Below are 26,976 nucleotides of genomic sequence, written 5' to 3'. Positions count from 1 at the left end.
GACTAATAAGGTAGAACTATTAGTTATCAGTCCTTAAGGAAATGGTTTGCACTCTCCCCTGCCAGGGTGAGGGTCCACAAGGTGGAATATGAAATCATGGCCTCCAGTTATTTTAACTCTTTTCTACCTGTAGCATTCTTTTAAACATTTTCTGTATCAGGTGGAAACATGAGAGAGATGCAAAGGTAAATTGAAGACATACATATTCTATACTGTTACTTTCTACAGCAGTGTTGAAATAAAACTCTGCTACTTCAAGTACTAGCTACTCTATCACGTTTTTCAGGAACAGATCGGTGAAATACCTTGCTGTCGATCCAAGCACAAACACTCATAGTGTTCTAACCTACAAGGGTCTCACACCACTCCTGTGGTAGCATATTGGGCACAAACTCCACAGTAACGCACGGTGCTTCCTGCTCTTCTGTATTTAAAGCACATTTCACCTAGTTATAAAACTCTGACAACTCCAAGCCCAAAGGAAGGTGGAAGATAAAAAAAAAAAAAAAAAGTAATGAGTTTTTGTACTGGCCTCTAAAAACTTCATCTGTTTCTGATCCACCTGTTCCCTTTCAATCTGAAGCTGTTTCTTAGTAGTCCTCTCAGTGCTCATTTTTAGTACTAGAGTTACCTACAAATATTTTACCCTTGTTTCATTACATCCAGATATTATTTAGGAACTAATGAAATCTTACCATAAAACAGATTAATACAATAAATTATACTAGGAACTCCACTCTAACATCACAGTACCCTTAAAAAAATTAATCTCAGTGAATTTCACCATAATAAACACATTTGGTTTTTCAACTACGGTGGCTTGATACAGCTGGATTATTTTTTCCCCACATGCCTCAATTTTTTCTCCAGACAATGCTGCTCTCGAGGCTTTATTTCATGTCTCTTCAATGCTACACCCTCAAAATATTTGTCACAAAACATCTGCTTTGAGTAAACTAATATTTATAAAAAAGGAAAATCCCGCTCACTGCATTTGCACAAGCAGGCTAAAAACAACAGGACAATGAAGTATCATGTATTTATGACAACCTGTGGAACAAATTCAGAGATGCTGTGAACTATGGTGTCAGTTACATGTAGTGAAATACATATAATTCAGGGTGAAAAAGACTGGCTGGTGTTCAGAAATGAAAAGACAGACTAACACACACACACACACACACACACACACCCCCCTCCCAAAAAAACCCCAAAAACCAAAAAAAAACCTGGAGGGCTGTTTTATTTCATGATCATAAAACAGTCTGCAATTCAGTTTTCTAGGAAAGCCTGGAAAACTCTGCATATCACTGCTGCCTCTACTTACCATTGACATAAATGTATCTAAAGACTGCCTTAGGAGAGGACTAAGGAAGTTTATTTCGGCTGTAGACCACTGTTCAAGTAAGTGCAGAGAGTCGGAGAATACTGGAGAAAGTAACAAAGCCCTCTCTATCACTCAAACGCAAAATTTGTCAGTGTTTGACCTTCAATTGTTCCAAGTTTTTTCTTCTTTATCTGCAAGCTAATTTTCCAGTTTCATTTTTCCACATCCATGCTGCAGTTCCTGACTACAGTAAATCTTTTTTTTTTTTAAACATATAATCTCTTTTAATATCCTGTGCTTTCTTATCACACTGCAGTCCTCACCTGCAATATATTATCCATAAATTTTCCAAATAATATAAACTTTAACAGCTATGGATGTGATTGAAATACAATGTTAACTATTTTGCTCCTACAAAAATATTCTATAGAGGTCCACATTCATTCTTTACGCCTAAGTAGCATCTGGGTCATGCAAATTTAAGAACGGCAAGAAAATTATTTTAGTCTCAAACTCTTAAGTCATAAAAGACACAACACCAAAGATGATCCTTTTTTTTTGGTTTCCTCTGATTTATGACACACAGTTACTTGACCACCAAAGGAGGTGCATAAGCATTTTAAATCAAAGAAATATAATTAAAATGCTAAAGCTCAAAAATGTGATGTGTCATTGTGACAGCTGATAAATGTATTAGCCATAAACATATCATGTGTGCATGGAATACAGATCACATAGCACAAATGAAAACTAAATTTAAATATGGTTTTGTTGAGGAACCCAGTGTTACATAATATTGTTTAAAAAATGGACAGCAATCCTCAATCCTCCATGATAAAATGCAGTTCTTTCTAAAATGACCGCACTCGCCCACTGAACTATTTAATTTTTGCTATTTTTTTCAGCTTTTTGCTGGGATAATTCCACCAAACTAAAACATTTGTATTTGCTGAACTAAAACTCTGCCTTGGGTCAATTCCAGCTAAGCTTATACCTACTGAAACAGTGTGATGTCTCAGGAAAACTGCAACTTATTTTTCATGCCCCCAGCTTCCATGTACCATAGTATTCCATTTTTGTGCAAACTGTCATGGTACACTCTACATAACGTAGGCAAATGATTCCAATTCAGAACCTCAAATATGTGGATTTTGCTGCAAGTTGCACTTTCAAGGAGGGAGTGACTAAGGGGATACAGCTCACACAGTAAGTTTCACACCTGTAGGTCCAATACCCTAGTAAAATGAGTTAGTGATCCTATTGAAGCATTGTCAAACAATGATTTATGGTTAATTTTAAACAACAAAAATGCCTACCTGACGCTCTTTGCTGGTACCAAATTTACTATTTACAAATACCACCACAATAAAGCATTATCTTGTAGTTTAGAATGTATCAAACCATATTAACAGAAAAATAAAGAACTTCTGCTCAAAATGACATTACAGAAGATCCAAAAATCAAGTCCAGGGATTGGACTTATAACAACAGTTACACAAGTTACTGATCTCCAAACATCAAGACTCTTCATATTTTTGAGACATGCTTAATGATATAATAGAAATCACAATTCAAAGTTTAAGAGCTCAGATGAAAACTCCATACCCAAGTAATTTTACTTCCTGTACCATTTTTTTTAAATTTTAAATCTTATTTTATACTGCAGCAACTCGCACAAATCATCATCAAAAAACATAAAACTACTTTCTTATTAAAAATTACTTTCTTATTCACCTTCTCATACCTTCAAAAATCCTGGTTTTATTATTTTTTTTCTGCCGGTCCCTGGCTGGCCTTTTTTTTTCTTTAAAAAGAAAACACATTTTATCTTGTTATTTATCACTAAATAACACAGATTACTAACTTAATTTCAGAAACCAGCAATACTTCATGTTAAAAAAAACTATGTGCCTATGCCTTAAAAAAAAAAAAAAGGCAGTCAGTGAATGAAGGTTCAATCAAAAATCAAACCTGTAAAGTTAGCCTGACACAAATAAGTATCATAACAACAGCAAAAATTCATTAACTTACAATTCTAGCTGCTATTATACTTTTACCCACTTAGATTTAGTGATTGTCTAAGAAGAAAATGTTATTTTATTAACAGTACTCTAAAATAAGCATTTATTCTGGTTATATAGTGATATAACCACAGCATATAAGAGCTGTTCCTCTGAAATAGTCACACTAATGCTACGGTAAAAGGTAGTAAAACTGAGATCGGACTTGCATCCAAAGAATTTCCTATTAATATTTAAAACAACAAAGAAGAAGAAGGAAAAAAAAATACAAATCACTAGAGCATGCACATGCACACATTCAAAACTCTTCAGACACTATGATTATAGCTGCTATTGAAGTTACACTGCAGCCCTGGAAAAGCTCACTGCAAATTGCCTGTCAGTCACAGGCACATTCTATTCTCATGCTTTTCATGTCATAAAGGGATTTACTTTAACAGCACTGGAAGACTCAATGCTGAGTTCACAGAATGGTTGGTGAAACTAGTTCCATATACCAACCTTTAGTAAGACCAGAACCTAAATAAGAACCATTCTGTAGTATATTGAATGAATTCAGATTAGAGCTGCTAGGTTGATGTCACATGTCACTACAAGTTACTAGTGTAGAACAGTAATAGCTCCTTCTTTTCCCTCCAGAAATATTGAGATGCATTACTACATCTTACTCCTAGAAATTAGGATTTAACAGACAATTGAAATTAAGTTTCCATGATCAGAAATACCATGAATCTAAGCTTGACAAAATGAACTTTTTTTTGCCATTGCACACCATATTCTTACATCTCACCTGAAACTGTTACGTAGGCTGAAACGTCCATTATTTCTAGTATGAAAGTCCAGCCATTAAAGGATTTTGTACAATATGCAACTGCTTTCCTTTACACTTGTAACAGACACTGGGGTTTTTCTATTTCTCTATGAAAGTGATACTTGAGAGACATATATATGGCTACTCCTTGCAGTCAGCCCTTAAAGCAGATCTGAATGGATCAGAGGAATACCCAAAAGCTCTGAAGAATATCTACAATGGTTTTCCTACGCCTACAAGCACCAAGTAGCCAGAGGTAGTATCGTGAAAAACATTAACATAACACGTGACATTAAACTGAACAATGTATTCATGTCTAAATGCTGCCTATTCGGCAACTTAAATTCCAAAGTCTTTAAAACAAATCACATTTATGTGGTTTGATGACTTTTCAAAGAAATTATTTGGAACTATTCAGAGCTATGGAACAAAGGCAATAGACCTGAGGGAGACAAATTAGAGAATATAGAGCAAGTAAACTGGTACAAGAACGAGGAATTTATTGCCTTGACTTTAACTCTGCATACATGAGGAGACTTTTATACATATAATCACCCAGTAAGTCTTATTTTGTTATGCAGACTTCTGAAGCAAGGCATTTAATGAAGACTTAATTTCTCAAATGTAAATCTGGATAAAAGTGGTCCAGATCAAACCATCTAATGCCAGTGAAACCACATAAGTGTTTCAAAACAGTAAGGAGAACAAGATTAGAATTCTTGCTTCTCCTTCATATTAAGAAATAAAATAAGTAGGAAGTAGAGCTATAAGGAATAACCTTTAAATTTAAAAGTGATAAGAAAGCAGTCAAACTCTGGAAATCACATTGCACTTTGTCAATACGTTGCAGTACAAGATCAATGACTATCAAGTTAATTTCACATTCACTCTTGTACTATAAATCATGAAGAACTTGATATCAATACAATGATCCGGTCTATGGCCTTCATTTGAATTAAATTGAGTTTTTTTAATACTAATGCTTTCTTTGGGAATGGTAAGACTTTTTTTCATTTATAGGGTTTGGTTGGTTGGTCTTTTTTTCCAGTAAAATAAATATCTGATTTCCAAGACTTGGCAGTGTTTCCTTCAGTTCACATTCACTACACTGTGATATACCAGCACACTGCTTAGTGCTCTAGGTTCTAGTGTAATAAAATTAGTTATGAAAAAGTATGCATACTTCATGCTCTTTTAGGGAATAATTTTTTAAATAAGTTTGTATATGCTTAAAAAAACATAGACATGTTTGCATGATAAGAAGACAAGATTTGTATAGCAGACTAATAATAAAAAACCTTGATCTGTGAGATATTTCTGTGTTTAGTGCCATATAATTCAGTTCATAATTTATAAGCTATAACAATGCCCCCAGAGTAGGGATGTTACTGTTGTTTTTTTAAAATCACTGGCAACAGCTCATTTTCCAGTGGGAAATTCTTAATAGGAAAGTAGAGCTAACATGTTGGCATACGACACCAAGCACCAAAAGGTCAGTTGATCAATAGCAAATCCTTCATAACACCAAACTTCTGTCATGAAAGTGATTCAAATACTTTATTTCCCCATTATGAATTTAATCAAATTACTGAAACAAGTAGTACAGTCTCCCTAAATCTTACCTGTATTTCCAGAGCTGAAAATTAAAATGCTGTATGTTTGCCATCTTGCCCTTTGCCATCTGGTAGCAGATGGCAGGACTTTTTGTACTGGCTGCCAGTCACATGAATCAGCAACTTGGACAATAGCTTTTTATTTCACACTTACACTACTAGAACAGTGGTATTTACAAACAGCACAAGGACTATATCTTCTGATATGGACCACTGTCAAAATACAAATGAGAGGCAAAAAAACTGTTCTCGAAAGAAATTCACAAATTCTCAAAGTGCTGACATCTGAGACTTCTATTGAACAATAACTGTGATACCTGCTGGTGCTACCACCCTCACCCTCCCATCCTCAAAGAAAGACCTTACTCCACAGCTGAGAGATATCTTTCACCAGCATAGCACATCAGAACCAAACACAGAAGGAACTAAGTAATACATATGAAAAAATTTCTCTTCCATAAAATTGGTCTTGAATGCTTGAATCCGAAGTCTTAAATTGGTAAATTGTAATCAAAAAAAAAAAAAAAAAAAAAAAAAAAAAGACAGAAGACAGAAGAGCTCCTTGCAGATCAAGGTACTGATTACTTCAGAAATTCAAGAGCAGAAACTTCACCTCCATTTCTACTCTTGGGGACAAGGTACAAGTAGCAGAAAACGGGAAAGGAAAGAGAGAACTCAGATCTCCATGACAATCAATGTCATTCAGGTTAAAATCCTAAAATAATACTTGCAATGAAGGGGTAAATAATTCTCACGTGCGCGTGCATGTACCACAGATATCTGATAAAGTAAAAATCTGCAGAGAAGGAAATCCCACAGGACCCAAAGATTATCACCACTTCTGCAAATTCCCTAGAAAAGGCAGCCCGCATGCCGTCAAGCTGCACGCACACTTTCCCTGCATAGTCAGTTCTCACTCTCCCCCTTCTTGTTTATTGCTTCCTACATAAATGTGGAGCTCTTTGCCTTTGCTCCCAGCATCCTTTCTTACCTGCAATATAAGCTACATTTATGGAGCAAGAATATGTCTCAAATTTGCTGCTGGAAATCTTTGCATGACAAAATATGCAAGCTGACTCAAAGACGTCATGTCCATAGAAGTTTGAAAGCTTAATAAGGAAGGTGAAACAACGTAGAAAGATAAATGGACTGATTAAAAAACACTTGCATCCAGAACGCGAGCTGACTATTTAAAGACTCAAGTAAGTGTGTGAACTAGAATCACATTTACTAAGTTCTGCGACCTACTGCTGAGATCTGAATTAATTCTCGATACCACTAGAGTTTAGGAACATCTCTAAAAGGGAGGCGTTGTTACTTTTGACAGACAAAAGATGCTACCTATGCGGAAAAGGGAGACATGGTATCTTTTATAGTAACAAAATGTTTTCTATTTCTTTCCTGCATCCACAGAAAAGCCTTCTCATAAACAATACAAGAAATAAATTTTAAAACTGCTTAAAGGAAGCCAAAATATCATTTGTCCATAGCCCACTGGATTCAATCAATTCCTGGCTGGACGGACAGATGTAATACTTGCTATACTGCACATACAAGTTCTGTGTCATTTTCTGACATTGAGTCCTTTTACAACTGTGACCATATAATCTTTCGCCTCTGTCAGAGTAATTTTGGGCAAAAATTAAATTTCCACAATGTATACATGACACTTTAACTACTTTCTTTTAGAATTTTCAGTGTTCAGAAACAATCTATGAAACTATGGCTGGAAGTGCCTGACAATTAATTCATTAAACAAACACATTATAAACCAAACTGTAAAGACTTATGCAGCTCACAGATAATGTGTATGTACTCTAAGGCTATGAAATGGGGTGGGACGGGGGGTTGTTTACATACAGAAAAGGCCGCGTACAGTATTAAATGTACGTAACCGCACAATCATGTTTTTCAACTACTTTATCAGGCAGAAGAGTCAGTGTGTACATGGTTATACAGCTATCTGCATTTGGGTAACCTTCATAGGAAAAAAGACCACAGAGAGCTTCTACTATGTTCATAAAAGTGTATGCAAAGAACTATTACAATTTTGCTTTATATTGCAATACTTTTGACCAGGGTTCTGTATTTATTCTATCCATTAAGGTATCTCCTGAACCTTGAAAAACAGTCTTTTTAAAAAAAAAGATAATTCCCAGCAGCAAAAAAAGTGGTTTGGAATGGCATAGGAGGTCTTATAGTTGCCCGTGGTTTTTTAATTATTCTCTTCATTAAGCAACAAAGAAACAACAGACTTGTAAAAACAGAGCAATGCCAACTGTTTTAAAGCCACTGATAAACTTTTAAAAGCATTGAGTCTTAACATTAAAATTCAGAGCTGACTGTAATTTTTTTTTTTTTTTTATCAACTAAATCAAATTTTAAATGGATGACACATGGGCGGTTATGATTTGGGGCAGGCATTACTCAACAGGATCCTACTGCCTGCCTACCTTCTGGTCTCCCACTCCTACCCCTCACCACTTCGTGATTACTTTACAGGTCCAGCAAAAGGATTCACCAACTACCCAGAGAGTAACACCCCAGTGATTCAATGTGAAACTGTCTACAGCTCCTGACAAAATTACAGAGAGCTGCTATGGAACGACTCACTGCTCTGAGAGCAGCCTATTGCTCACCTTCACCTTTCAGGTGAATACTTGATCTGTAAACCACACGGCTCTCTTTCTCACTTTACAGCTTGCTCATACATAGTTATATATTTTAAAGATTGTATCCTTCATTTTTCTTTTTTCTCCCTCTTTCTGAATTTCCTCTCTAGCTTTTCTTCTCCTTAGTTCAATCTTCTTCTGTGCAACATATGCTCTAAATGTCTATTACATTGTTATCTACTGTTTTCACCCACATCCCTGTTCCTTTCAGCGCACAAAATGTCAAATGTCACCAAGCCCAGTATGATCTTTCTTGCATTATTCTTGGTTTACACATTTTTAGAGATTTGTGGACATTGAAACAATACTTTAATCTAATTTGGGGTTTATGCAAATTCCACATTAATTAAATTATTCTGAGTTATTTCTAAGATTCTTCACTTTTTCTTTTTTTATTAGCCCATTCTCTCTCAGATAATACAATATGTCTCTATTACTTATTTTGACCTTCTGGCATTTTTACTTTATCATCATTTTAATATTGCCATTAACCATGCCATAACCTTTCCAGTTGCCTACTATACTACATACATTGCTCACACCAGCCACAAGTGATTGCTTATTACACTTCAGTATCATTCTCTCTTCACAACAAAGGCATTTATAGCTGTTTTGAACCAATGATTTCTCTTCAGACATTTATTTCACCTCTGTCCTTTCTGGCCATGACTTTATCCCACTGAATGTCTGGCACAAAATGTGGTACCAAAATATAACAGTTTATATTCATTTCAGTTCATCACATCTACAAAACACTACTCACATTTAGGATGACAGAGGTCGGGGGGGGGGGGCGTGGGGAGACCACATTAACTAGTCTCTAACTAGTCTCTTTGTTCAGTACAGGAGCATTACTTGCATGAAGCCATATTTTGCTGTTAGTTACAATGTAAATCGAACACAATTCCTATGTCTAAAATGGGTTCACAGGTAGGTTAACAACAACTTTAATACACTATGGACCCTAGAGCTCTGTCCAGCCTTCACTTTGTCCAGAGTGACAAACTTGCTAGGATAAAAGGGATTTTGTCTCCTGCTAAGAACTAAGTTTAGGAAATTTATCAGGGTAACCCTTCAGACATCCTTTACATTATTCTTCTGTTTTTCTAAATAAACCTTTTCAACTACTCCACATTGTTAAAAGTATTCAGATGGCAAGTTACTATGTCAGCTACAGTAAGGGTTCTGATGTTCCTCATTAGGAAGCAGAGACCATCTAACATCATTTTGCCATCTGGCATATGTAAGATAAATAGGTTTGCATAATATATGTATATATATATATAGAGAGAGAGAGAAGCAGTTGGTTACTTCCCACCTCCATCTCCAATATTTTACTCACTTTCTTCTATATCGTTAATAGCAGATATTGCAGAAAGTGTTGTCCTTGCATAATTTTCAAATATTGTTAATACCCAATGCAACTTTTTACTAGGATGCAGAATCTCTTTTCAGTGGAAAACATAGTGAGCATGAACATACATCCCTGGGGCACTTCTCTCAAATGCAGAATCACATGCTTGATATTTTCTAAAGGATAACATCAACTTTCAAACGTACACATATTTCTAAGGCTTTTAAAATTCTATTCACACATTATAGTTTTATGCAACAAAACAGAAATGTACATCCTGTGTGGGGTCATACCTCTCACTCGCTATTGCATCTCATGTACCACACTTTAGAAGCCCTCCAACATCAAAGAAAACTTGCCAGAACAAGTAATTCCTATGCATGTGAGAACTAAGGAAGCCTGGCTTCATACAGATTTTTATCTGGTGCTCATGTGACTTTAGGTTTAGGGATGCAGAGCTTTAGATAAATGATTTTCCCAAGCTGGACTTTTATAATGGCTGTCCTCCATGTAGGTACCGCAATGGTTAATAACTACAGCTTGAGTGGGGCTACTTAACAGAAGACTAAGTCCTTTTTACATGAAATGTAGGAATTGAGTATGTTTGAGACCTATTCTGCCTGGCTGCCTCCAGTCAAATGTGGCTGAAATCAGAGGGACAGTCTTCAAAAGTTATTGGGAATGGATGAAAAATAACAAAATTTATATCAGGATTACTAAAACCTATTTCCTTAATAGATCAAGCTAAACATGGCAGGATTCAATTCTAATATTGCAACTCTGTAAATGGCCATTTTTTTTCCAGTTACATAATATCATCATTTTTAGTAATACAGCATACAAGAGCATGTATCTGTATACACATATTTTCCAGAGATACGCAGCAACGCCACAGTTGAAAAACATCCTTGCACTGACAACGCACCTTACGTGGTCTTTCAACCTTTGACAGGTCACCAAATCAACTCAAGAATATTTACATTCTAAAGGAATAGCTGAGGTACAAGGCAATATAAATTACATTCTTCCAGAACACTCAACTTTGAGAACACACACAGTTAATTCTGCACAATCCATAGCAGAGCACCGGAGAAGACCTCTGCACTATTCCCATCCTACAGGAGCTTTAGGAGCCTCCAAGCCTGGCACTCAGTTATATTCAGCAAACGCTCAGTTGGTAGAATCTCACTGCATATAACAAGAGAAAACAACGGGACCAAAGCATTTGCTGGCAAGAAACACAGACAGGAAGTTTGGTCTGTTCTTCCTGTAATGGTGAAGGAGGGAAATTTAGCAGTAAAAAGATAAGCTGAATGAAATGCTATCACTTGCAGCTCTATTTTTGTCCTTCCCTCCCTCTTTTTTTTATTTCATAAAAAAGTTTTGGTTTCGTTTGGTTTGTTTGTTTTTTTTTTTTTTTTAAAAAAAAAAAAGGAAAAGAAATTATAAGCAGACTGTTTCTCATCCATTTCCTAAGTCTTTCCTGGATTAGTACCTTTTGCGGAATTTGAACAGGCAAATAAAAGGAAAAGAACTTGTAAAGTTATTATTCAAAATCTCTGTTTTACAGAAGATTGCAAAAGAAAAACTTGAACCTGTGTGTTTAAATCAGTTTTTCTAAAGAAGGCATAACCAAATAGAAAAAAAAAAAACAAACACAAAACAGTGCCCTAGTTACTAAATGAACTTGATTTCTAAATAAAACACATTGCAAATGACCATGCCAAAACTTGTTTACATTTGGTCACAGCACTGCCTTTAACTCAACTAGTAAACTAGGTTAAACAAACCTACATCGCATTGGCCCAGTGTTTGTAAACACCTCTAACATGCACCAGTTAAAATGCATATGGTTTAAAAAAGTTCACTTCCAAACATGTCAGAAACAATTAAATATACATTTTATATTTAACATAAAATAGGATGGCAGACATAATCCTCCAAACTTTTGTACGCCAGTCACTGCAAGAGTGTAAGAGCACATCTTCAGTTCAGATACTTCCTTGCCCTACTGTTGAATTATTTTCATTTTTAAAAGGACATACACAGATTATATACTTAATACAGATTATATACTCAATAACAGATTGTATTACATTTTTACACCTTCTATATGGAGACCTGCCATTCTTCAGACTAAAACACAACTCCCAGTCAAGTAAAACTATTTTCTTCACTCAGTCCTCAAAGTTACCACATTTCAACCTACGTAACACAAATTGTGGACCTCTCTTTTGTGTCTCTATTAATAGTGGTTTAACCAAGTAGCTCTATGAGTTCAATGCTGCCCTCCACCTTCTAAACCAAGACATTGCACTAGTGCAGTCACACGTAACAACTGAATTTTCAAGATCCAGTATGCCACATATCTATTACTTTTCCTAAAATCTTAAAAACACCAACATTCAGCATATACTTTATATTTCCAAATTCTTCTCTATTCTCTCAGTTTCTGCTTACATTTTATTTATCAATACTTTAAAATAAAATCACAAACTCTTCAGGAACTAAGTGGGGTAGTCCACAATCCACCCTCTGCTGCAGCACAAGACAGACAATGCATGGCCTTCTCTTAAAACACTATGTAAATTAAAGATCTGACAGTACTGACATTCTGTAAGTGGTTTGTTCCAAGATTTGGGAACTGTTGTCTGCCCATCCAATCCCATCCTCTGTGCTTTGAAGCCAATACGTCTGTTTAGTCACATGTACTTTGGAGATATTGCCAGTTAGTTCCTGAACAGAGAGTAACAATGCAGGAGTCCTGGTCCTGACAAATCAGTCACATAGCAGAGGGAAATTTTCCACCTGGGCTGCACATTTACTTTGTGCACTGCTTCAGCATCCCTGCCTGTCCTTCATCCACATAGTACTTTTCAACCAATCTTACTAGCGTTCACGTCTCTGGATGTTTTCATTGTAAGAGGATGTTCTAATCTGAAAACCATTTACTTCTGAATATACGCTGCTGAATTACAGTGGCATCTGGAGCAGCACAGCTCAGCTTCTCCTCTAAAAATTTCTTCAGGCTAAACCACGTCTGCATAAATGCTCTACTGTTCAAACATTTATTACCAGGTTTCAGAGTAAAATTAAATTACCGTCATGGATACATTATGTTTATTAATAAAGTGTCACAAAAATATTAGTGAAAGTTAAACAGGTAACACAAGGACATCACAGAACATAAATGTTCAAGTTCCAGTAGCAATGTTTGCTTTGTCAGGTCACACATCCCGTAAGTTTGATGGAATGCACTGCACATTATGTATCAAACTACATGGCTGGGAAGAAAATTAACTTCTGAAGTTCTGGTTGGAGTTGTGATTTTGCATTAAGATTAAGTGAAAAGTGAAAAAGCAAGAATCCTGTTTGTTTGAACTTCTAGTACAGATTTACACAGAGGTTTATGAAGCCAGAGTTTTGAACAGATACAGGCACAAACATCATTGCATCAAGCTCTGCAGTATGAAGGAAGGGAGTCAGAGTCACAGGGAAGCTAGGAGTTAACCCAAAATCTCTGCCTGCTGCAGAAGTCAAAGGTTCCTGCCTTTCCTCTGGAACATGAAAGTTGTTGTGGCATCTTTATTCCCTACTGCCACATGGGAAAGAACCTCCAAGTCTTCCAGATGGAAATTAGCATGAATAGCTCCAAAATTAGTTGAATTCTGCAGAAAGCAACCTGGATTTAAATCTTGATTCTTCACTTGCCCTCACTCATGAAACACACAGGCTTTGACTGTTTACCGTCATTCTACCCAGAGTTGTCATTTTCAGTTCAGCTGCTATTACATCCTTAGCCCTCTTTTTTGTGCCCTACTCACTCTCAGGAAAGGTGTTTGCCTTTTAATAAATAAATAAATAAATAAAATTAACCAAGAAAATACTCAAATCCAAAAAGCACTCCTGCTACCAAATCTTAAACAAATATAATCTTCCCTTCAGGCAGAAAATAGAAGCTTAAGATTTTTTGCTATTATGGAAAAAGCTCTTCGGAACAGAAAAGGCCTTGAAAACATTCAGACTCTAGATAAACATGTCTCGCATTATAAGTGTTTCTGGATAGCAAGCTACTATAGGACCAGACTTCTCATTTTTAGGAGCTGTGGAGAAGTAAGCCATACTATGCTGTTATCTTCTCTTTCCAAGAAATTTCAACTCCTCCAGAACCCCTTTAGCTTCTACTTGTCAAATCCCTGGGTGGTAAAGGAATGCAAAATAAAATACAATGTTGCCTGTGAACTGTTTCTAGACTGAAACACTTGATCAGTTACCTAGATACAGCACCTACACTCCCACTTCATTCCCATTCTTCGATTTTTTCTGCCATCCTAGTAGAGGTTTTCCACATGTTCATACCCCCCAGTTAAGGAAGCTACTATGGCAATGAGCATGGCATGGTAACTTATGAGATTGCCAAGACAGTTAGAGGACAAAAGCACATGATGTGAGGAAGCAGCACTTGTTCAGTTTTCTAAAAAAAAAATGCTAAGGAGCAATCCAATTGCAGACTGCAACAACTTGAAAGGTACTTAACACAGCCAAACTCTCCTCAGTAGTGGCAGATGGTGTAAGAAAACAGCAACAAACTGTGTCTTGAGATATTAAGATTAGGTATCAGGCAGAATTCTGTCCACTAGAAGCCCGTGCAGCACTGACACAGGCTGCCTGGAAAGGCTGTGGTACCTCCATCCTCAGAGGTTTCCTAGACTCTGCTATCCAAAGCTATAGGTGTGGACCTGATACAACTAATACAACGCTGACAACAGTTCCACACTGAGCAGTAGACTGAGTGGACTAGAGGGCTTCCTAAACACTCTTCCAAACAACATTTTATGATTTCTCTGGTAATCGGCATCTCTGAAACTGAGACATATATCAATATCAAACTTTTAAAAAGATTCCAAGTGAAAAGTACATTCTGATTTATACCATGCTGCAGCCTGATCCATAACCAGCACTAATGTTATCAACCTCTCCCATCAGTGATAATTTTTGGGCGTCAGAACTTGAAGCACTATTTTTTTGTCAACATCAATGACAAAAAGTAAGTACGCACTAATTAAAGGACTTATGGTCAAAATCTACCTGCAATGTTCTAAGATGAACAATTGATAAAGGATACAAAACCTGTAATTCCTACCATTCCCTAGCTTTTCTAGACAGAAAGCACTGTATGTGAATGTTGACATCCAATTTAGAACCTAAGCTCCAGCTACTGTAAACAACAACTGTCCTGTAAACTTAAGAGATCCACTTTGTGTTTAGGTCTTTATTTTCTTTAAAAACAAGAACATAGCACAACTCCAATTTTTTTCCCTAAAATCAATTGTCAGCCCCCTGAGGAAGAATGGTGTTGACTGCCCCTGCTTGTCTAACGCAACAGCACACAAACCACATAGCAGCACAGCACTCATCCATACATACATGTGCTAACAGACAACTAGCAATCATTCTGTGTGTCTTAATTACCCTTTGGGCCCCTGAAAATCCAACAGCTGGAAATAAAGTTCTAGTCTGAGAGACATCAAGGAATAGCAGGGCAAACTAACATACAGATGCAAGGACCAAATGTCACAGAGTGAAACTCACAGATTTCATCACCGTATTATGTATAAGATAGGATCTACAAACAGTCCAAAGAGCCCCTTAACCCCAGCATATCCTTCATAGAGCTCAACTACTGATTAAAAGCAGAACACAGGCATGAAACATGCATTTCACCATAACACCTTCCGCTCCAAACCAAATCAAGTACACGAAGAACTGAAATATCAGCCACTTGCTCCGTTCCGGATCTGGATGGCATCCCTAAAAGGCAACCACAGCAGCTGCCTAAAAGGATGTGGCAAGCCTAACCATGCGGGAGCCAAAAGGTGCCGGCCATTAGCCCAAGGCACCACTCCCTGCCTCGCCCAGGGGCCCGAGCGCGGCTGGCAGGCACAGCCGGTGGCGCAGCCCGCCTGAAGGAACAGCGCCACCTGCCGAGCCGCCCGCGCCGCTCCCAGCCACGGGACGGGCCGCGGGGAAAGGAGGAATCACAGAATGGTTAGAGTTGGAAGGGACCTTAAAGATCAGGAAGGAAGGAGCGGGGCGGCCGGGGCCGCTTCGCTCGGTGCGAGCCCTGACAGTCGCGCCGCGCTGGCTGAACCCTTTCGCCTTTGACTACTACTCCTAACAGTAGGAGGGCCGTATCGGAAAGACAAGGTGCTATCTGGAACGTTGTCCTAGTGTCGTCCCCTCTCCTCTAAGGTTTTTAACCCTTACCCGAGGCAGCCCGTGGCCTCTTGGCAAGGGAGGAAACCCAGCGGCCTCCCACCGCCGCCCGGCCGGGCTGGGAGGGAAACAGCGAGGCGGTTCAGACATCCCGCCGTACTCCTCCTCTCCCTCCTTCAAATACGCACCTCCCAGACGGGCACCGCGGCGTCTGGCCGAACCCCTGTGGGCGCTCCTCCCCGGGGAAACCTGCCGCTCACGTCACGGCGACCCCCCAGGGCTGGCAAAAAGCCCCGAGCCCCGCCGGGGTGACGCCGAGGCGCGGGGGGTCGCCCGCTCCAAGGGCACGCGCTGGCCGCGGCCGTTTGGGCGTTAACGGCCCGCAGGCTCTGACAGGGCGGGAGGCGAGGAGCTCCCAGGTGTCCCCCGGCGCTCCCGGCTGCTGCTCACCTGCCCTCCAGCCGCTGGAGCCGGCCCGGCGCTGGCCGGGGCAAGGAAGGGGAAGCGCGGGGCCCCGCCGCCGGGCCGGCAACCCCCGCACCTCCCGACACCGCTCGCACTCGGGGAGCGCAGGCTGCTTCCCCCCCCCCCCCCCCCCCGCTGCTGCTTCCCGCCTTTCGGAAAGGCTGACGGGACGGCGTGGGAAATCACTCCGGAGAAGTTAAACTGCGCGAAATTAGGAAATTAATTAACAGCATCCTCAGGTTGTTTTCACAAACGGCTCTGAGAGACTGAGGGGGGAAAGTAAGCAACACGAGGGTCTCCTGCCTAGAAAACTCCTGCCTTCTCAGTCCCGCTATTTCAGTGCAACAGCCGGCAAGCCGCCACTGCGCTTACACGCCTACTTTCCAATGCCTTTTTAGAAGAACAATTTTAAATTGTTGAAAATACTATTCTACAGGGACAAACATTTCACACTGAATGCTTTCAAAAATCTGGGAGGGGGTGTGTGGGGGGGAAAAACAACCAAAAAGAACAAAAATATATACCCAGAATAAGTTACCGACCAAAACTATTCAGACCATAAAAAAAATAATGCAGAACCGCAGCAAAGCTATCAGGCGAAAACCTTTATGGGCATTTTTAACTGAGACCGTAGTTACTCTTCTCGCAGTCTTGATGCTATAAAAACAGTCAGAAAATCAAGCGTAGTGTGCCCCTGTGATAAATAATGTTGCATTTCATGACAGTTACTGTGTTTACTTTGTTCTATTCTGGTTTATGCAAATAAATTCAGCACAAAAGAAAATGAATAAAATTATAAAGTAAGCGTTTCTATACAAAGGGAAAAATATCTCATGGTGATCAGGCCATTTGAGAGAACTTCTCACAAACAGCCTACATTTATGCTGACAGGGCTGACAGAAATAAAATTCTGCCCATGAAGAGAATGATGTCGTTTCTAAGCTTTGCAAGTTAAAAAGAAAAATTGGAAGCTGAAGTATCTGCAATTCCAACTCTAAATAAAATCTTTATTTAACTCTTGGAATAGAAGCCAAAACTTTCTTTTTTTTTTTTTTTTAATTTGAAACCACAGAAAACTGATACCCAACCTTCAGCAACCTATTACCAGTAAATAAAATGACTGATGAGGCTAATGAAATATGGGAGATTTTGCCATATTTGTCATTATAAAAAATGGTACAAGGGCATTGCACATATTGTACATTAAGCTCATTGTTGTTGCAATTTTTATTTTTTTTAAATCAAAATCTCAGAATTTGAAGTAACATGGTAAAAATGCTAGCTTCAAAATGAAAGGGGGGAAACAAAGGTGGTGTGGCTCCATTAATGATGATCATGGAATAGCAATTTGCAGACTTTTTACTTTATGTCAAGTTAAAAGCTTTTTTCAAAAATGTACCAAAACACAGTACTGTTATGATCATATCGATTTTTTTCAAATGAATGCAATACATGCAATACAGACTACAATTATCAAAACAACACATCTAAAGAATATCACAGTACAGCACATTTTAAAAAGGCATTTCTTTCTGGTAACAATTCATAACAAGAGACAGGCATAAATATAATTCTGCAGTAATAACACATGATCTCAATTTTTTTTCAAAACGTTTCCCCCATTTGTTTAGTCAACTCCACCTAATTTTTTTGATTTAAACTTCCATTTTAAATGAATGCTTAGTGCAAGCAGCTGAAGATAGTACACAAAAGTCAAAGCCAGCTGAAGTGCACCAAAAGTACATTCTACCCTTGACTACTCGCATACTGCTTCTGAAGACGTCAGCAAAACTTTCATATTATATTCAGAAAGCAGTACCAAACAATGCTCTCATCAGTTTAACAATATTCATATAAAATAATCATCTGGCATATCTCATAGCTTTATATTGCTAAAAGTAAATATCCCACCTATCAGAAAGGGGAAAAAATATAGTACAAATAATTGTATTTTTTTTTCTCATGTTCAGATTTCGTGTAAAGCAGCACCCAGAGACAAGAAACCACCACCGCATCCTGGCTCAAGGCTCTGAGTATGAATGAAGATATTTTAGTTCAAGAGGCAGATTTTTAAATGCCCCTCTCCAAAACAGAATCATTCACTTCACAGTAATAAAAAAAATTCAAATAGTTTTGTTCTGATAGGAAGAAAACAAAAAGTCTAAAAACGAGAAATAGCATGCATTTGATTACAGAAAATTGGAGGTGAAGGGAAGAACTTATGAAAGCTATAGTAGAAGTGCTCTTATTTTTTCAGTGTCTTTAATTATTTGGAAAAAGGGGGAGTAAAATGAAACATATATACTTTCAGTGCACCCCAAAAGGAAATACCTTAGTGAAAAAAGTATATTAATAAAAATACCAGTATATTATTAAAAAAAAAAATTACTTTCTCAATCAGATATTCAGTGTAAGACAAAACAAAATCTATGATTCACAAAAGGCAGAATCCCAAGTGGTTCGTTTCAATCGCCAAAATAGTCTGCTTGCATTTCAGACCTCATCCACAATTCGTGAGAGGCAGGGAGACAGTAGGAAATACATGAAGTTGTAAGGAGACAGAGCTCAGGCAAAACATAGATAAATCTTGGTTTTAACAGAATGCATTGTTTGAAGAAGTACTAAGGAAATTCCACTGCTAATGAATAGGAAAAAGAAAGCGTGTAATAGTTAACTTGACTGTTTTCATTTCCGAAAAAGTACTTAATTTTTGATTTTACAAAGATACCTTTCAGTTTCAATCTTTTGTCTCATGCCAATTGTTTGATATAATTTGTTTTACTTTGAAACTCATTTTCACAACCACCTGGTGATTTTGGTAATACTCCCCACTTCAAATACAGTATCACTTAGAAGTCGACAAGCTAAGTTTGCTGTCAGACAAAAAATGAATACAGACCAAGACGTCAATCAGTACCAAAAGAAAACTAAAATTAGATCGTTTCATAAATTTTTGTATTTGTTGGCCAGTTTCAAGTTTTTTTGACAGTTCAGCTGTCCTAAGATTCTGCAGTGGTGTGAAAATCAGAGACACATGTAGGGAAGAGAAACTTGCAGTGTGCCCAGCTGAGGGGAAGGCTGAAGTGTGACACCAGGAAACCCACTGGCATTCAGGACCTACTGCAAAAAAACCCTTCAATCACAGGATGCAATTAACCACAAGACACAAAGCTGCAGGAAAACAAACCTCATTATTTCCCCCGCTCATGGGAATACTTATTAATCTTTAAAACATCTTCCATATATACAGGTAAACCTTCCATTCACAGTGGCCTGAATAACTGATTCTTGAATGCAGCTTACTTGAATGCACCTTAATCACAGGCAAAATGTAACTCTGCACAAGTTCTCCTCTGCCTTCACCTAGTCACAAGGGATATTCGAATCCTTATTCAGGCAGGCTTCTTCAGTCACTGTGTCCTTGATATCCCACAAAAAAAAGCCAAAAAGTTTTTACAATGCCACACATTAGCCCACTATTTAAATCAGAACAAATGCAGCCAGGGAGGCTGCCACTGCCATGGGTAGGCAGTAAGACAGTCTAATGTGACAAACTGCTTTCAGGCTTTTGAAATATAAGAAAGGAGGCATTTTCCTCAATCTCACTTGTTTTTTTGGATTCTAACCCAATTTTGGTTGGTGGAAAAACTCTCATTAATCTCAGTCACGCATGCTCTAGCCTTCCTAGGCCAGCACAAACTATTACAGAAGCAGGGAATGTTATCCTGCTGTCCTGTAATGCTTATGAAACAGTTTCCATCACTGAGATGATCAGCTTGTTTTGCCCAAATGATTACGAGAGTTGCCACTAAGAAAAAGCTAATTTATTCACATCAGATTTTCAAAGTAGTTCAGTGTACAGTCAGTAGCTGAAGTACATGCCCAAAAGTTTAAGGTACTGAGCACAAAAAAAGTCAAACGGTTCTGAAAAAACTCGAGGACCCTAGAAAACGGTCATGATCAAAGACAGTGTATCTTTATTTCCTAACCAGTCTTTAAAAGTTTTGCTCACAATTAACTAACTTTGGTCATGTGCAGAACAGTTTGGCTTGGGTTTTTTGTTTGGTTTGGGTTTTTTTTTTTTTCACAATTATCTGTTACATTACAATAATAAATGCCAGAGTATTATTTTCTCTAGCTAGAGGGAAAACGAGATAAGCATGATTTCCCTTTTACTTTTGTACTGACTACATTAAAAAAAAAAAAGCCCCAAATTTTAAGTCCATAAATATGAGTAATAAGTATGTAAAGATCAAGTCACAAGTTGGGTGACTGCAAAACGATGTAGTGTGATTATATCACAAATTTATTTATTTTTTTCCAAACTTCCCAAAGAACACGGAGCAAGTGTCAAATAAGAAACATCTTTCTTACTAAAAAAAAATATGCTGAAACCAATACAACTACTCACATGAATATGCAGAGCAGGATTTAGACTGTACTCTTTTTGTCCCGTATGAATTATCCATCACATTTCTATTGTATATTATTAAAGTGACTTGCTTTTTTATCCTCCCAACCCCCACATCTGTGCTGCTGTAATTTACGTGAATTGCAGTTAATGATTACTTGCGTTATGCTTAATCAGCATATCAATAATATACTCTGCACAGACTAAGTAGCTCTTCTTTCTTTCCCCTTTAATGAAACCTATAGAAATGGAACTGGTATTTGACTGATTGGCATTACAAAAAGGTTGCCTAGGCAGGTGCTGGAGATGGTAGTACAGGATACAGGCCTTGTGGCTGCTGCCAATCATGCTCAAGCATCAGCAAAGCCTGCTATTATATTTTTTAATTCCGTTGCCTTGCTATCTAGAGGGGCCGATGTTTTGTACTTAAGGGATTTTAATGAGCTTGACCAGACCAGTGTTACTGACGCCAAGACTGTGGCTGTGTGGGATGGTTCAAGGAGAGATCACATTCTTGCAGGGTGATATTATTAACTGTGGTCTAAAACACTGCCATTAGTGTGTTCTTATGCAGGACACAGAAATCTTTGAATACAAACGAGTTATAAATCTTAACCTGAATATTCAGGAATTTCTAGAAAGCTATTATTATATATGCCCAAGTTGAGGCAGACTTAAAAGAATAAAGAACCACCACTGAGTGCTGAAAATGACAACCAATCAATTTGGGTCATTTTGCCAGAAGTCGGTCAATACCATCTACCGATAAGATAAAATTATTAACCTAGTAAAAGGTTTATTAAACACTTTGGCTAAATTATTTTTAAAAATTCTTTAAGTCACCAGCCTCAGTATACTGACATTTATGGCTTCAGATGAGAACAGTGCTGCATGCTGAAGAAGAATTGGCACACCACCAATATTCTCATTTGTGAATCACAGCCTCAAGTGTAGCTCTATTAGCTTTACCTTGTAAATCATCACTATGCTATTAGCAATCTTTCAATGTGATGTGACATCTTTATTATAATGTTTTTCCACTAAAGTTTAAGTTCATATTTTAGTTAGCTCAGAGACAGATGCAGCCATATTTACCAGGTTTAATTAATTGACTATAAATAAAGGGCTGTAAAAAGAAGGCGTCTCTTTCACATGATGTTCAAGTTGTCAGCATTTTACAGCAAAACACCAATTCAGGTAGGATAGAGGTTACTATTTCTATACTTTACAATCATGTTTCAACATGTAAGCTTAAAATTTCATGTTAATTTGAGGGCTGCAGTTTAGAGTCTCAGTTGTCTTACAAAAACACTCACAGTACATGTTCTACATTAATATACAACTGTGCAATTTTTAACTAAGAATTTCATTAACTTGTGAGAACATCAGTACAATTCCATGATTTACAGTAAATAGGAACAGCAAGCACAGACACACATAAACAAGTTGTGCTGGATTTACCTGACAAAAACTTGCAGAAGGTAGTAAAATGGCTTTGAGAGATCTGGGGGCCCTTTTTGGTGGGGTAATGTAGCACATCTGTTTTTCTTACAGCCCCCAAGATACGCTGTATCACTCCCTACCAACTGCTTTAGGCATCCAAGGCAAGAGAGGCACAGCTGCAGGGAGCAGAGCAGTAGATCTGCACAGCTGCAAGGAGATGAACAGAGCAGAAGAGTAAAGGAGAGGAGGGCAGGGCAGCTGGGAGAGAAACAAACAAAAAAACCACCAAAAAAACCCCCAAAAACTTACACAGGCTTTGCAAAAAAAAAAAAAAAAAAAAAAAAAAAAAAAGGGAGGGGGGGGAGAAAAAATGCAAGCGAAGGAAAAAAAAACTGATGAGCTAGAAATTGCTGGAGAGTTCCCTCTTGGACATCCTGTTTATAGAGATTTCTTATTGGGAAAAGTCAGCAGGAACAGCCACTAGAAAGAAACACGAGCCCTCTTCCCAGTTCTTCCCCATGAGAATGGAACAATTTGTTCAGAGACACAGAGAGATACACATATAAACTCAAAAAAAAAAAACCCCACAACCAAGCCTTAATCCTTAAATACTGTTAAACACCTACATAACACTTAATATCAAGGTGGCACTACTTAAATATTAACAACTGAGTCCCGTAAGTCAGAGATGCAAAAGTACTGTTACCATTAATCTCCGTAGAAGTGACAAAGGTGAAGTAACAGCTTGCCCAAGGCTGCAGAAGAATCAAAAAGTGGATGTTCACGATCCTACAAACAAACCAATGAGCAAATACCTGCCAATGCCAAGAGTTCAAAATGCAGCTGGTTTCGAAAAAGGACAATGGCTGGTATCTTAGCTAGCAACTCCTCACCCTTACCAAGCCTAGAGACAAGGACTTAGAAGTGGCAGTACTCGCTGGCAGAGGTTTACTCCTTGGGTAGAAGACACAGGCAGAGACGCATGAAAACTTCTAGGAGCTGTCATCCTAAAGGTAGAAAACCAAAATACGCCTGCCACAGAGGAAGGAAACAAAGCACCATGAGGGTGGGCACAAGTGACAGGATGGCTAGAGAAGGAGCCACAGGTCTCCGAGTGCCTTCTTTCAGCAAAGACTTGATGGCACAGGCTTCTCTGAGGGCAAGAGAAGCTCCAGACACCAGGGCTTCAGCCTGCCAAGCAGGATTTTTTGTCCAGGGGACACAGTGAAGGAATGCAAGAGTCTCCTTGCCTATCTGCACTATGCAATGTAGAAAGAGCTTAATGCGTTGTTCCTGCACACAAACATACATATGCATTCCACAGACACAAGAAGCTGGGGAGTGACCAAGTATCAGCACCTGTGGATGGCCGTGCTCCGTTATTGAGTCATCAAAAATTTTAAAAAGAGACCAGTGGCAAATGCTATTAAAAATTGTGGAGTTAGCAAGTTCAAAAACACAGGTAGCAAGTTCAAAGTGCAGTTAAGACTGCACTTTAACTTCTCCAAATAGAACTCCTAGTTTCATTAGATCTAGATACACGATAAATAAATAAAAAAAATTTCAGGAATTATTTAGATATTTCTTTAATAACATTTCAACTCATAAGTAATAGCTCTTGAGCAATTCAGCATAAAAGTTATCAAATAAGAACTTACATCACGCGCTTATGTCCACACATTTTTCACCTTCCACTACTTTCATCTGAATAAAATAGCAAGTAATACTATGAAACAGTCCCATGATACCTTTAGAAATACACTTTGAAAAGTATGTAAAGACAATTTTTTTTTTTTTTGATCAATGCACATCTTGCTTTCATTTTCTCCAATAAGAGCGAGCTTTTCCTGGGGATTACATGCAGTGTGATGTACGTTCTAAAGAGAAGGCACCATATCTATATAAGCCATATATTCCAAGTTTAGAGTAGACTATTTTTGAAGCTCCAAAGAACCAGTGCTGTTGCACAGTGTCCTCTGAAGAGGAAAAAATGGTTAAATAGCACATTGGTCTATAGCAGCACTTTTCCATTTCACAGTCTAGTGCACTCACCCCATGTGATGGGTAGGAGATCCAGCCCAGCTCCCCTTGAATTGTTTTTGAATCCAGCAGATTAACTACAAAAGAAGACAAAATGAAGAGGAATGAGTTTCGTTTGCATCTGTCCAGTTAACCTCAGTTACCCGTACCAAGAGACGTGTTTATTTGGGGACCTTGTGAGCAGTTGATTTGTTCAGGTGGCCTGGCAGTTAGCTACAAAGAAGAAAAAGACAGACAAATGAAAAGGATCGTCTTGTTTATCTTAAACATGGTATGAACAGCAGACGGGGAACTTTTCAAAACAAAAAAAGTGACAAAAAACAAACAATGGATCGCTGGCCAAATTAATTACAGCAGGGGGTGGGAACAGAGAGCTTCTTTCAGCTGCACAAACTACAGCGTTTTCCCCTTGGACGCCTGAAATTTGGGTCAATGCATCTAACTACATAGGTGAGATCTGAATATTTTAATCATTATTTGATTAAAGGCTTGTATTTGGCATATATAATTTTCTCAGAATACAGGGATAAATAATGAATGCTGATTAAAGTCTTTCCTGCAGTTCTTTCTTCTTTCTGATCTAATTTGTTCTCAAATTGTCTTGCAGTACTGAAGTGTTTTCTAAATGTCATGTGTAACACATTAGACACAAAAGTAATTATTTACAACGTTACAAGTTCAGACAAACCTACTTTTAAAGAGGGCCATCAATTCATCGCTAATCTTGCTGTTATCTTTGGGTTTTTTTGAGGCACGCAACAATCTTCAGTGCAAGAATGAAGAATTTATTTGTAAACAGTCTGATACAGACATTTTGCAGTCAATCAAATCATAGTGTTTTTAAACCCATTTTAAAACATGACAGGTATTTAAAATAAATAAATACAAATTAAAGGATAGTCTTCTTTGGTTTTTACTTGGTTTTTTTTTTTGTTTGTTTTGGGTTTTGTTTTGGGGGTTTTTTTTGTTTTTTTGTTTTTTTGTTTTTTTTTACAAGCTCAAAATTAAATTCTGTTCCTTCTCCTGGCCGTATAGTCTCCAAGTGCTTAATCACACAGTTCCCTAACTAACCATTTCTTTATTAACATGAAGCAGAATAGGTGAACTGATACATAGTATCATACAAAAAAAAAAAAAAAGCCTCTATATAAATACAAACCAATAAAGTATTAGTACACAACATGACAATGCTGTTTGCAAGTGCACCAATCTATGCCCCTTCAATATTTGTTATCTGCAATTTGGGCTTACTTTCATTGTCTGTCCCCGCCCACCCTTCCCCCATTTTTCTTTTTCCTTCAATATAGAAATTACTGGCGATGAAAAAAGAAATAAATCATATCATATGCAAAGGAATTTTAGCACCTGAAAATGATGGATCTATTAGAGGTGGCTACTGTAGCAGTCCGAACAGCTTCAGCTTCTATTTGTAAGCCTGAAGGGTTGTCACTGCTCCCAGAACCAGATGGTCTGGGTATTGGTGCTCAGAGAACATAAAAGAATACAACTAGGAAAGGAATGATGAAAATTATCTATGAATCTGCTAAGCTAAGCTATTTGTATTATTTCATCGTTCTCCTTTTAATTGCTGTTTAATTTTGGACATCACTCTAAAAAAAAAAAAAAAGAGAGCTATGAAGGCTTTATTTTTCCTATTATTGGAACATACAGGAGGAGACACAGTAGGGAAAAAACAGTGAACAGCATCAGAAATAAGACCATGTTATAAACAACCATAAATATACACGTTTGTCAACATTTGTGTGCACACGCATTTGTGTTGTGTATGTGTACATATGCAGTGCTATATTACCATGAGCGAGCTGCTTTGTCATCTATGTGAAGAAAAATGTTTCCCCTGCAATTATACGCCCCTTTAAAAGAAAACAAAAGTATTTTGAATTTTTACCTACATCAATAAACAAAATATCATTCCTAATCTTACAGAAAGAACATAATCCAGTATTATATATTTCTTGGCTCTGAACTTATCAATAATTAAATTCTCCATCACCTACACAAAGAAAAATCAGTTAGTCCTTTATTGAGTGCTAGGCAGACTACTCTGAAGCAAGGTTTACATCTATAAAAAGGAAATACTAATAAAAATTCAAAAGAAAAAAGTGCACTTGCTTTTGTGACTACAAATTCCCATAGATTATGGATCTCCTGGGATAAGACAGATATGTTTGTTGTGCATCTGCAATACATGGTGGTGAAGGAAGTATGACTTCTGAGGTAAATTACTTGGCAATAAGTTGCTAAGGCAAATCACTAAGGAGTAAACTTATGCAATGTATTTACTCTTTAAGAATGAGCTTCTTGAAAACATGATTGCAGCCACTCTGAAATTTATGAATTCAGTCCAAATTCATCAGTCTCATCTGGAAAAAATAAACAGGCAATGGACTCACAAACTGGTGGTAGTTTCCCTCTCTGGACTTGCCAAGCAGCCTAGCAGTTACAGCATGCCCTCGAGGTGCAGAAGATCGGCATTCGGCATCACTGTCCATATCTCTCTATGCCACCTCCATAACAGCCGACTCCCTGCTGCCTCCCTATCTCTCAGAGCAGGTTTACCAGGTCCTCCTACAGGGGACACC

General features: G+C 37.9%; 1 protein-coding gene across 1 annotated transcript in view; it reads right to left on the bottom strand.

The window, feature by feature from the left end:
* Positions 1 to 24,444, bottom strand: part of EPHA3 (EPH receptor A3) — a 223,109-nt gene extending 198,665 nt beyond the window's left edge. The window contains exon 1 of the mRNA XM_074148921.1: positions 24,386 to 24,444. The gene's annotated coding sequence lies outside the window, so the exon portion shown is untranslated. The remainder of the gene's footprint in view (positions 1 to 24,385) is intronic.
* Between the last annotated feature and the right edge of the window lie 2,532 nt (positions 24,445 to 26,976).

This window comes from Numenius arquata, chromosome 1, assembly GCF_964106895.1.
Source record: "Numenius arquata chromosome 1, bNumArq3.hap1.1, whole genome shotgun sequence".
In the NCBI taxonomy this organism is placed as follows: domain Eukaryota; kingdom Metazoa; phylum Chordata; class Aves; order Charadriiformes; family Scolopacidae; genus Numenius; species Numenius arquata.
Note: the sequence above shows the minus strand (reverse complement) of the source record. Positions and strands in the feature narration are given on the sequence as shown.